This window comes from Capsicum annuum, chromosome 11 (genome assembly GCF_002878395.1).
Source record: "Capsicum annuum cultivar UCD-10X-F1 chromosome 11, UCD10Xv1.1, whole genome shotgun sequence".
NCBI classification, from domain to species: domain Eukaryota; kingdom Viridiplantae; phylum Streptophyta; class Magnoliopsida; order Solanales; family Solanaceae; genus Capsicum; species Capsicum annuum.
Genome location: NC_061121.1, coordinates 33,908,090 through 33,918,982, shown reverse-complemented (window position 1 = coordinate 33,918,982; position 10,893 = coordinate 33,908,090). Strand labels below are relative to the sequence as shown.

Sequence of the window (10,893 nt, the reverse complement as noted above, 5' to 3'; positions counted from 1 at the left end):
ACAAGACGAGACCATCCCTACAATAATGGGTGATGAAGAATTAGCCCCTGGGATAGTGTAAAGTAGCAATTTCACTCACAACCAATGTAACCTCCAGTATCCGCAAACCAGATAAAAGAGAAAAATTTGAGCTTAAACAAAACATAGTGCAATTATTGCACACAAATGAGCAATTCAGAGGCCTGCCACATGAGGATTCATAAGTTCATCTTCAGAATTTTTTAGAGATAAGTGACACACTCATTCCCACAAAAGTCTCCATAGATTATGTGATCTCACTCTTGGGAGAAGCAAAGAAATATTTAAAGGTGAAACACTCAAATTCAATCACAATTTGGGATGACTTGGAAAATAAGTTTCTCATTCAATTATTTCTTGAGGAGTGAGATCTTAAATTTCAAGCATAATCCAGGTAAAAATTTCTATCATACATGGAAAGATTCAAGTCTCTTCTTAAAGATTGCCCACATCACCAACAAATAAATGAGGTATCAATTCATACTTTTGTTGAAAGTCTTGACCATAACAAAAAGATTTTGCTTGATTCAGTGGCAGGTGGTCAAGTTTTGGAGATAACCGATAATGAGCAGTATACTCTTCTCAATCATATTGCACAAGGTAATCTAGAGTGGCAGGTGATATATCCAAAAGTATGGTGAAGAAGACAATGGGTATGATCGAGGTAGATAATATCACAACATTGGTTGCACAGTTGGCCTCTTTTAAAATCAGATGATAACTAGTTCAATAAGGTAAGTGTGGCTTAACCCCATACACCAACCTCATGCACAGGTTAATTTAGTTCAGTAGGTACATACTTGGTGTGAGAGTTGTGGTAGCAGCGGGCACTCTGCATATTTATGTGGGAAAAATTCAAAGTTAGTTAATTTTATGGGCAATACATAAAAAGTGAATCAGAACTATGATAATACCTACAACCGTAAATGGAAGAGTGAGACCAACTACTCTTGGGGCAATAATCAAGTCCAACCTCATCAGTTTTAACAACAATAGGGTATTCAGAACAACATTCATGCCATCAATATAGAAGAGATTTTGAAAAATATTATAGCCGACCAAGAAAAAATGGTTACAGAGATGGAAAATTAGCAATTGGCTCAATAGAATTTACAGACACAGTTGGGCTAGTTAGATCAGGCACAAAACAAAAGACCTTAAGGTATTAGCCTAGTGATACAAAGAAAAATCCAAATCAAGTTATTACGATCACCTTGAGAAATAATAGAGATTTGATTGATGCATCTCTACAGAATAATCATGAGGAGCAAGCAGAGTTGATCACACCTAAGCAGGTAGAAAAACAATTTAAAATCAAAGAAACTGAAAAAAAGGCAAGTCTAAGTATCCGAATGAAAAGACAATTGGGAAATCTCAGACCAGACCACCACCATCATTTCCTAAAAAACTTAAAAAGATGAAGATAGTGCTTGTTTAAAAACAGCTTTGACACATTTAGAAAACTTCACATTAACCTTTCTTTGTTAGATGGTTGTTGGGAATGCCCAAGTATTCTAAGTACCTTAAGGATATGGAACAAAAGGATTCTTGGTGATATTAATATTGTAGCACTTATAAAATAGTGCAATTCCGTAGAGATGAGCAAGATGCCCAAAGAGCGCTAGGAACCTGGGAATTTCACCCTCCCTATATAAATTGTTGAAAGTGATGTTGTTCAACCTTTGAGAGATTTTAGGGCAAACATCAACTTTATTCCCCTTTTCGTGTCTAATATATTGGGTTTAGAAAATCTGAGGCCGCATCTATTATGTTACAGATGGCGGACAAAACTAGATTGGTCTTGAAAACAATTATTAAAGATGTTCTCATAAGGGTTGGTAAGTTCATTATTCCTACTGACTTTATTATTATTGACTATTAGGTAGATGATAGGGTACCAATCATATTGGGATGTCCATATTTGGCTACCTGTAGAGATTTGATTGATGTTAGAGGGGGCACACTAAAAATGAGACTGAATGATGGACAAGTGATCTTTAGAGTGTACAAAGTACTCAACACATCCTCATATTACAGTGATCTATGCATGATCACTACTGTAGAAGTGGATAAGCGTGGGGTAGAGGAGTGAAAACTTTCTATTACTGATTCAAACTCTTTCATGGTGTTACCTAAATTGATGAATAAGCCTGAGCTTGTAAAGCTTGCAGATGATTCTGTATGAGGTGAGAAAAGTGGAAAAATAACAAAATAACAAAATCTGAAGGTATTGTTGGTAGAATAAAAAAGAGAAGAAAGTTGCGATATGAGTCATGTTACGACATTAAATCGGGCGTTACTTGGGAGGCAACCCAAATTTTAACAGAGTAGTTATTTATATAGTGTCACTTTTATTTTTATTTTAGTTTGTTTGCTTACAGATTAGGGAAAGTCTGAGTATCCAAAATCTAAGGTAAGGAGAATGATGAAAGCATAACTATGGGGTCCCTCGACCAAGGGGACCCCTCATAATGGAAATCTATGAAAATGACATGGTATTAGTTAGGCTAGAGAACACAGGAAGAATTTTTAATCCTTGTTCTTAATCTGACTTACACTTTGGAGACAAAGTAGGATTTTAAGTCTGAGGTGGAAATATTTTGATTTGGTTAAGGTTTTTGACTAAATAAAAAAAATTATAAAAAAAAATTATCTTTGTTTATCTTCAGTTTGTGTTGTTTGGTCCGTTTAATAGAAGCACACTACCTGTCAATTTTTCTTTTTGATTTTTTTTAGGAGGAGCCCTTTGAACCCAGTATTTTTTTCTTGGGAGTAAATTTTAAAAATTTTAGTCATAGTTTAGGGACTTTTTCCGATGATGAATGGATGAAGACCGTCTTGAGGGAAAATTTGTCATTAAGATTTAATAATTAGAACTCTTTCACTAGTTAGATAATAGGTGCTTTTTTAGGATACATGACTATATGATGTAAGAATTGTGAAGTGAAAAGTTTGTTATGGAATTGAATTTCTATTTTTGAGACACCTAAGATCAGTTACTTGACTCTTATGTGGTTTTAGATCAAAATAAATTCTTTCAATTCTTTGGGGATCCTTTTTGAGTTGAACATGTGCCATGTTTGTGAGGATTATTTTATATTCCATATTGCATATTGATGTCGACAACTTTCTCGGTGTGCCTACAATGTGAAATAAAAAATGTGCAATTTAGGAGATGATATAGGTACTTCTTTGATAGCCATGTTTTATCCCTTACTTTATCCTCCCATAATGCATAATCTTAGTCAGCCCTGTTGAGTCTTTAGTCTATTGTTGGGTAGCCTCATATGTCGCTTATTCCTTTTCTTTCAATTAATCTTATTTTGATCCAAAACTCTTAAGTTCTATAGTTGAAAAAATTAAGATATTAAAGAGTGTAAAACTGCAGAAAGAAGAAGTGAAGTTGAATCCCCACAGTAATAACTATGGGTGCGTTCAAAAAATTTATGTGTTGTTGGTGGGGATAATGTAATGAAAAGAAAATCGATCAAAAGAAGTGAATCATGTATTGATAACAAATACTCCCTAGTAAAGATGTGTAAGTTAGCTTAAGGAGATATCACAAAATAAAAAGAAAGTTGTGAAGACAAAAGTGGTGAAAAATAGGTTGGTTGAAGATAAGCTTAATGAAAGTGTGATGTATTAAAGTGCTTGGGAATGTTAGTCACTATCACTGGCAGAATTATTCCTACCCGTTCCTTAGCCTACATTATAAGCCCATAAAGTCCTACTTGATCTTAAGCTTTGATATTCTGATATTAGTGGAGTACTACACTAAGATCAATTTATGGTTCATCTTATGTTGCATGTGAATTCCTTGTGAGAGTGAGCGTAATTTATTCTTACACTCATTCTTGTGATAAATTATACATTTGAGAGTGATTATGCGTGACTCGTATAGTGAGGGAGCATGTTTAATGAAGGATATGTGATGTATATGATCTCTTAGTTGAGTAATGTGCACGTGTTTGCTAATTTTGTAAAGTCAATTCTTGAGGATAGGAGGTTTTAAGTAGCCATTCATTTGTTTAAAGTTGATAAGGTGACATGTTTGTTGTAAAATTTACCATCTGTGTTAGTAATTACACTTCTAGCTTAAGTGACTTGTTTTAATTAGTTATGTTAGAGTCTCCTTTGATGAACATGAATGCAAATAGTATGTTGAGGATGAACAAGTCTTTAAGTGTGGGGTGGTACGGTGATGATAGGTGCATTTATACACTTATTTTTTAATTTCTACCTGTGTTTAAGGTTACTTTTAAGGATAAATTAGTATGATTATGTGCATATCTAGTAATCTTTGTCTACTTGTGTGATAGGCCTCATGTTTAGTGGCTTATAGTTCAACTGAATCAGTACAAGAGAGTCAAAATGGCCAATGAAAGGTTAGATGAGATAACTAGTTAAACCAGCCTAAGCTATGTTTGTTCTTGTATAGTTTTGATGAGTTTTGTGCACTATATGTTCTAATGCTTATGATGAGCTATTGTAGGAGTGTTGAAGCTGATTTAGGTGATAAATGAAGTTGCACATGAGCCATAATAGGTGAAGAAACAAGGAGCAAGTTTGATGTGAACAACGGTTATAAAAGTGCATATGTGAAACTCCTCAAGCTGAAGAATGTGAAGATTAAAGCCAAAAACTCATCAAGATTGAGTTGTGATGCAATCAAAGACATAGAACAACATTAAATATCAAGTTTGGGAGAGTTTCTTAGTGTGATATTAAGGTGCCACAGAGTTAAGGAATAGAAAAAAAAGAAGTTAGAGTGAGTTTAGTTGGCCAAGTAATAGCCTTTCGAGATATCAATGCACCATGGAGGTTGTGCTATAATTTATCAAGGTGGCACGGAGCTTAGGCTCCGCGATTTCAAAGTGGAACAAACTTTGATTTCTTTGGGTACAAATTACGCTACACTATAAATAGGACACTTAGCTTCAATTCTAATATTCTTGAACAACTTAGGACTGAAGAATACACGAGAGAGGCTTCAAATAGGATTTTTATTCTTCTTTTCCATTACTTAATACTTGTACGAACTACATTAATTTTGTAATTTTTAATTAAATTATGAATGGCTTAAAACCCCTTTCTAGGGTTGAGGCTGTGAACATGATTACTTAGCTTATATTCAAGTTGGCTAATGTTAATTATCGTATTTGCTTGTCCTTGCATTCTTGCGCTTACTATTTTAAAGATTCACAACCTTTAGAATAAATTTATATTGCTTCTGTGATCTCGAAAGGATTAAAAGTAGATTAAAAAGAAGAATATAGTGAATTGGTTCTCATATTTCATAAGTCAAGATTTAATTCGTGGTTGGGATAAGAATATACCTAATTTGCCCTGTTTGATTCAAATACAAGAAGAAATATTAATGTGTTTAAATTAGTTCTCACATCCCTGCTCAATGATGTAGTTGTGAGGCTAGTTTAAATAGACTATTAAAGACTCAAAAGACCAGAATCATGATATTAACCCTATGAATCAACAACCAAGATAAATACCTTAACCAACGAGATTGTATAGCTTCGCATGATTGTTCAGGATGCCTTGACCCAGGAATTCTCCTAATTATTGATTATAACGCTTTTACTTATGATATATTTCTATTACTACTATTAGAAATCACGAAACTCCAACTTTCTGTGGTTACAATTAGCACTTGTTTGATTTTATAGTATTACTAAAATTTGATCATTTGCCAATCACGAGTCCCTGTGGGACCGATATTCAACTCACAACAACTCTTTTATTACTTGTATGGCCGCTTGCACTTGCATGTATATTTGGATGCAAACAACAATAAAGGCTTTTGTAAGACTGCAAGGAGATTCTAAGTGATACTCTTACTACCCAACATAGGTTGTTAGTGATGGACTTGGAAATTAACAGATAGAGAGGAGAAAATGAACCTTTATGTGTGACTAAGAACTAAATAGGGTAGTTTGACCTCTTCTCTATCCCAAAATTAGGGTAAAAGTTGATGATAATGTGGTCCTAGATGAGTAATAGAGATGTGGATAGCATGTGGGCTAAGACAACTAGTCATATTAATAAAGCATCTAGAGAGGTGCTACTGGTCTCGAGTGGCAATTTTGAAGGTCACCTAAGGGATTGACCTTGAGAATGGCTATGACAAAGTTCTGAGGAAAGTACTCTGGAGATGCCCGAAGGCAAGAGGTGTACTAGTGTTTTTCATTAGGATAATAAGGGATATGTCTGAGGGAGATAAAACATGGCTTAAAATAGTAGAGGGAGACTCAAAGCACTTCTCAGTGGAAATAAGGTTGCATCAGAGATTATCCCTTGGTCCATTTCTCTTTGTCATGGTGATGGATAAGTTGGCATGGTCCATTCAAGATGAAGTGTTTTGGTATATGTTATTTGTGAATGACATAGTACTGATGGATGATAGACACATGCATAGTTTATGCTAGGTGGGAAGTGTGGAGACAAACTTTGGAAGCTAAAGAGTTAGGTTGAGTAGGTCCATAACAGAGTATTTAGAGTGAAAATCAATGAAAGGTTGCATGAGGCAGATGTAAAGTGAAGCTTGACACACATTCTATCCACAAGAGAGACAACTTTAAGTATCTTGGATCTATAATCCAGGAAAGTAGAGATAATGATGGAGATATCATACATTATATTGGTGTGGCATGGATAAAGTAAAGGCTTTCCTTAATAGTCTTATGTAATAAAAAAACACCGTCAAAACTAAAAGATATGTTTTACAGTATGGTTATTAGACTGACGTTATTTTATTAGATAGAGTGCTGGTTAGTAAAAAACTCTTACGTTTAGAAGATACATGTTGCAAAAATAAGGATGTTGAGGTGGATATGTAGGGGTACTAAGTGAAATAAGATTAGGAATGAGGATATTTATGATAATATAAGAGTTGCCTCCATGGTGGAAAAGATGAGAGAGGCGAGGTCGAGATGATTTGGATATATAAAAAGGTAAGATGCATATGCTCTAGTAAGGAGGTATGAGAGGCTAAATATTATCCATATAAAGAGAGGTAGAAGTAGGCCTAATAAGTATTAAAGAAAGGTGATTAGGAAGGATATTATGCAACTTCAGGTAATTGAGGACATGAATTTATATAGGAGAGAGTGGAGTACATATATTAGGATTGAAGGTAAGTCATCTATGAGTGTTGTTTCGATTGTCGAGAGTCTGTGTGTATTAAATTTATTGTTGTACTAGCTATAGTATTATAGTTCCTACTAATGATATATATCATAGTTTGTTGCTTATTGTGTTTTGATAATTGCACTATTATATTGTTGTTCTTGCTTCTCTCTTGTAGACTTTGCATTATTTCCTTATTAGTTGATGTACTTTCTGCATTGTTTCCCTTTTTGTTATATCTGTATTTCTGCACTTGAGACAATAGTCTTTCAGAAACAATCTCTCTATATCCATGAAGTAATAATAAGTTATGTGTACACTATACCTTCCCCACATTTCACTTGTAGAATTTCACAAGATAGGTTATTGTTGTTGTTGTTGTAAAATATTAGAATTGCCATACGAGCTGGCCCAATCCATCCGAGCTATCCTAATGGGATTTTGAATTAGACTGGTTAGGCTGAGCTGGTCCATCAAGATGAAAGACTGGAAAATAGGAAGTCCATCCCTTCACATGGGCTACAGTCCATGATGCGAAAGCCCACTTTTAAGAAATATTATATTTATGCTATTATTAATTTAAAGTGATAAACATGAATGATTCAAGGAGGTGATGGATGCTGACTGTCGAGAGTGAAAGCATGTTAAATACTAAATAGTGATTCTTTAGAAAAAATAGAATTTTTTATTTTAATTATTTACTATATTTAAATTTTAATATTTGAATTTTTAGACTTTGTAATAGTAATATATGATGGCTTAATGTAACGACTAGTTTCATCATTGTAAAAAATATCTACGGTAAAAACATGTGCTTCTCATTCGTTATAAGTTTTAGGAGTTTTTCTTTAGTATGGGAGTGCATTTGATATGTACTATGGTCATACAATAGCACTAGCACAAATTTAAGTTGAAAGAATCCTTGCCGATTTAGTTCTAGGCTAAGTTTAAACTAGGATTAACTTCAAATGAGTACTTCTCCTAGAATATAAGGAGTTAGGAGTCCTAATACCCACCAAATTAAATATCTCTTAGTCTTATTTTCAAGGCAATTGATCATTCGTCAATCCTCTTCCTGAGTAGAATTTTATGACCATTTTATTAATAATTGTCCATGCTGAAAAATGTAGGGGGTTGTAGCAGGCCAGGTTGTTATCGCGACGTCATGTCGCTATAGCAATACAACAATAGTTTATAACCTATTTTTGACAAGTTTCATCCCTTAAACTATAAATATTTTATTCATAATCCCTAGTGGAGAGATTTTCTCTTGGTTTGGGTGGACATCCTTCGTTGAGGTAAGATTGTAACTCCTTTTAACAATGTTTAGTCTATTCATCTTCTAGAATCATTAGAATGGAGAATTTATGGTGAAATTCTTTTGGTTTATGAAATTGTGGGGAAAACTTGTAGGTACATGTATTTTCACCTAGAATTGATTATAGTTTGTGAATTAATTCTATCTAGTATGGAATTACGATCCAAAAATATGAAAGACGATAGTTAGGGACCTTGAATTCAATAAAGATGGGACCTTTATCCTTAAATCTCTATTAGTGGAGTTGGATTGAACTTGAAGAAACTATTTGATGGTTAATTTACCCTTGAAATAATTTTATCAACCATAAATAAGGGTAGAACTAGTAGGTTTGAATTTACAAAGTATTTATTTAAGAGTAGTTTATTAATTACTCTTATAATTGTTGTTTGTTAGATGATTAGCCTTCGAAAACTTGAAGAAGAAGGAGGATCATCTGTGATATAGCTTACTTATTGAACCAGCTTGGCACCCATGTAGGTTATGTTTTATGATTAGTAGACTGTGGTTAGTAATCATATTCGTAATGTAGATTTGATAAGAGAAATTATGATTAGACATGTGGACACGGGGTTTGGAGATATAAAATATCGAATTAATATAATAAAGGTTTGATTGTATATTATTATGTTGTGTATGAATTCTTGATGGGTGTTGTGTTTTTGTATGACTACATGGTGGATTTTAATGTGAGTAATGTGCATATAGATGATAATAAGGAGATTGAGCTTATAATCTGGGGATTCAGCCTAAATACCATAAAGACTTGATATTGTTTAAGTTAGAAAATGGGATAATCTTGCTTAAAGTTAATGATGGGAACTGATTATGGTATGACATAACTTAAAAGACTAAAGTCAAGGAAAACTAAGGGTTAGAAAGTAAAAGGTGTAAATATGTTTGACTAAAACTAAATTATAAGTTGAATAGAGTTGAATGATTAGTTAATGGAGTAGGGTCTTGAACCTAGTAATGACTTGAATGTACGTATTGTTAGTTAATACCAAAATTCCTAGTTTTAGTATGAATAAAGTGGGATTGGATTGATAAATAATTTACTAGATTTTAGACTACATTTGGTTGAACGTGTGCTCCTAAATTGAATATTTGAATTAAATAAATACGGCTTGATAATATTACTTTAGTAAGTCGAGAATTGGTCTTCAGACTTTCTATAATTGATAAAATCAGTTATTCATATCTATTTGTGATTTAGTGTGTTAAATTATGGTTGTTGTTTACATGAATTGATTAACTCGAGTTGACCAAGTATATATTTGGGTGGGTGTCTATCATTGCAATAAATACTTAAGGAATGTAATTGTTAAATAATATTCTAAGTATTAATCACATATAATGAGATTATATTAAAGGCTTATTGATTGTACAAGTATGATTGATTATTTTTATTGTGGTTGTGATTGTTATGATATCGGTTATTATTCTGGGATGTACTGATATCTAGACATCTTTAAAGGATTGGTTGATATGGTCTATTGATTAGCTCTAGTACCACGCCGGTACAGTATATAGATAAGAGCTTGTCCCTACTGGTAATGACTATTAGGAAACCATACGACCCTTAGTATATATGTAAAAGGTATGTATGAGTGTTATAGTTCCTTGAGTGGACCACGTATATGATTATTGTTATTATTGTTGTTTATATCGGTTCCATGAGTGGACCAAGTTATATTGTGATTGTTGTTGTGGTTTCCTTGAGTGAACTAGATTATGATATTACGTGGTATATTTGGGATTCTTGTATGGTCTAATTACTTGTCATATATTTTGGGATTCTTGTTGTTTAGAGTCATGGTTTGTTGTCTTGGATATGGTTAGACTCATGGTTTGTTTTCTTGGATATGGTTAGAATTGTGGTTTGTTTACTTGGATATTGTTAGAGTCAGGATTGTTGACTTGGTCATGGTTTGTGTTAGCTTGTACTTGATTGAAGTTGTAAAGTTACGTTTAAAGGCTAAGTGTTATAAACTTGAGGTACTTATCATAATGTGTGTTCATAGTTATATCTGTAACAAGGTGATGATTATTGGTTTTCATTTATCTATCACGATCCAAAAATACAAGGGTCATGATGGCACTTGTTGCGGTGAACCTTAACAAGTAAGCTTATCACCCATACTAATATACAAAAGGGAGAAGAAAGAAATATCCCCTAAGGTAAGGCTTCTAGAATGAAGCTGAACCACCTAGAGATGATAAAAACAGAAAGAATAAAATCAACTCAAGCAGTTATAACTCCCGAAACCTGGCGTTAACAGTAAAAGAACATATCTAGTACAACTTGAATCCAAATAAAATAAATAAGATATCCAAATACAAGAGAAACTCTATCTCAACAATAAAAGTAAATACATAGTCTATAAGAAAGGTAGCAGAATGCATACGAGCACTTA

General features: G+C 33.4%; 1 non-coding gene across 1 annotated transcript; it reads right to left on the bottom strand.

The window, feature by feature from the left end:
• Window positions 1-372: 372 nt before the first annotated feature.
• LOC124889104 lies at window positions 373-478 on the bottom strand. The gene has a single exon (XR_007047720.1). It is a non-coding gene; the product is annotated as a small nucleolar RNA R71 (small nucleolar RNA).
• Window positions 479-10,893: the final 10,415 nt, after the last annotated feature.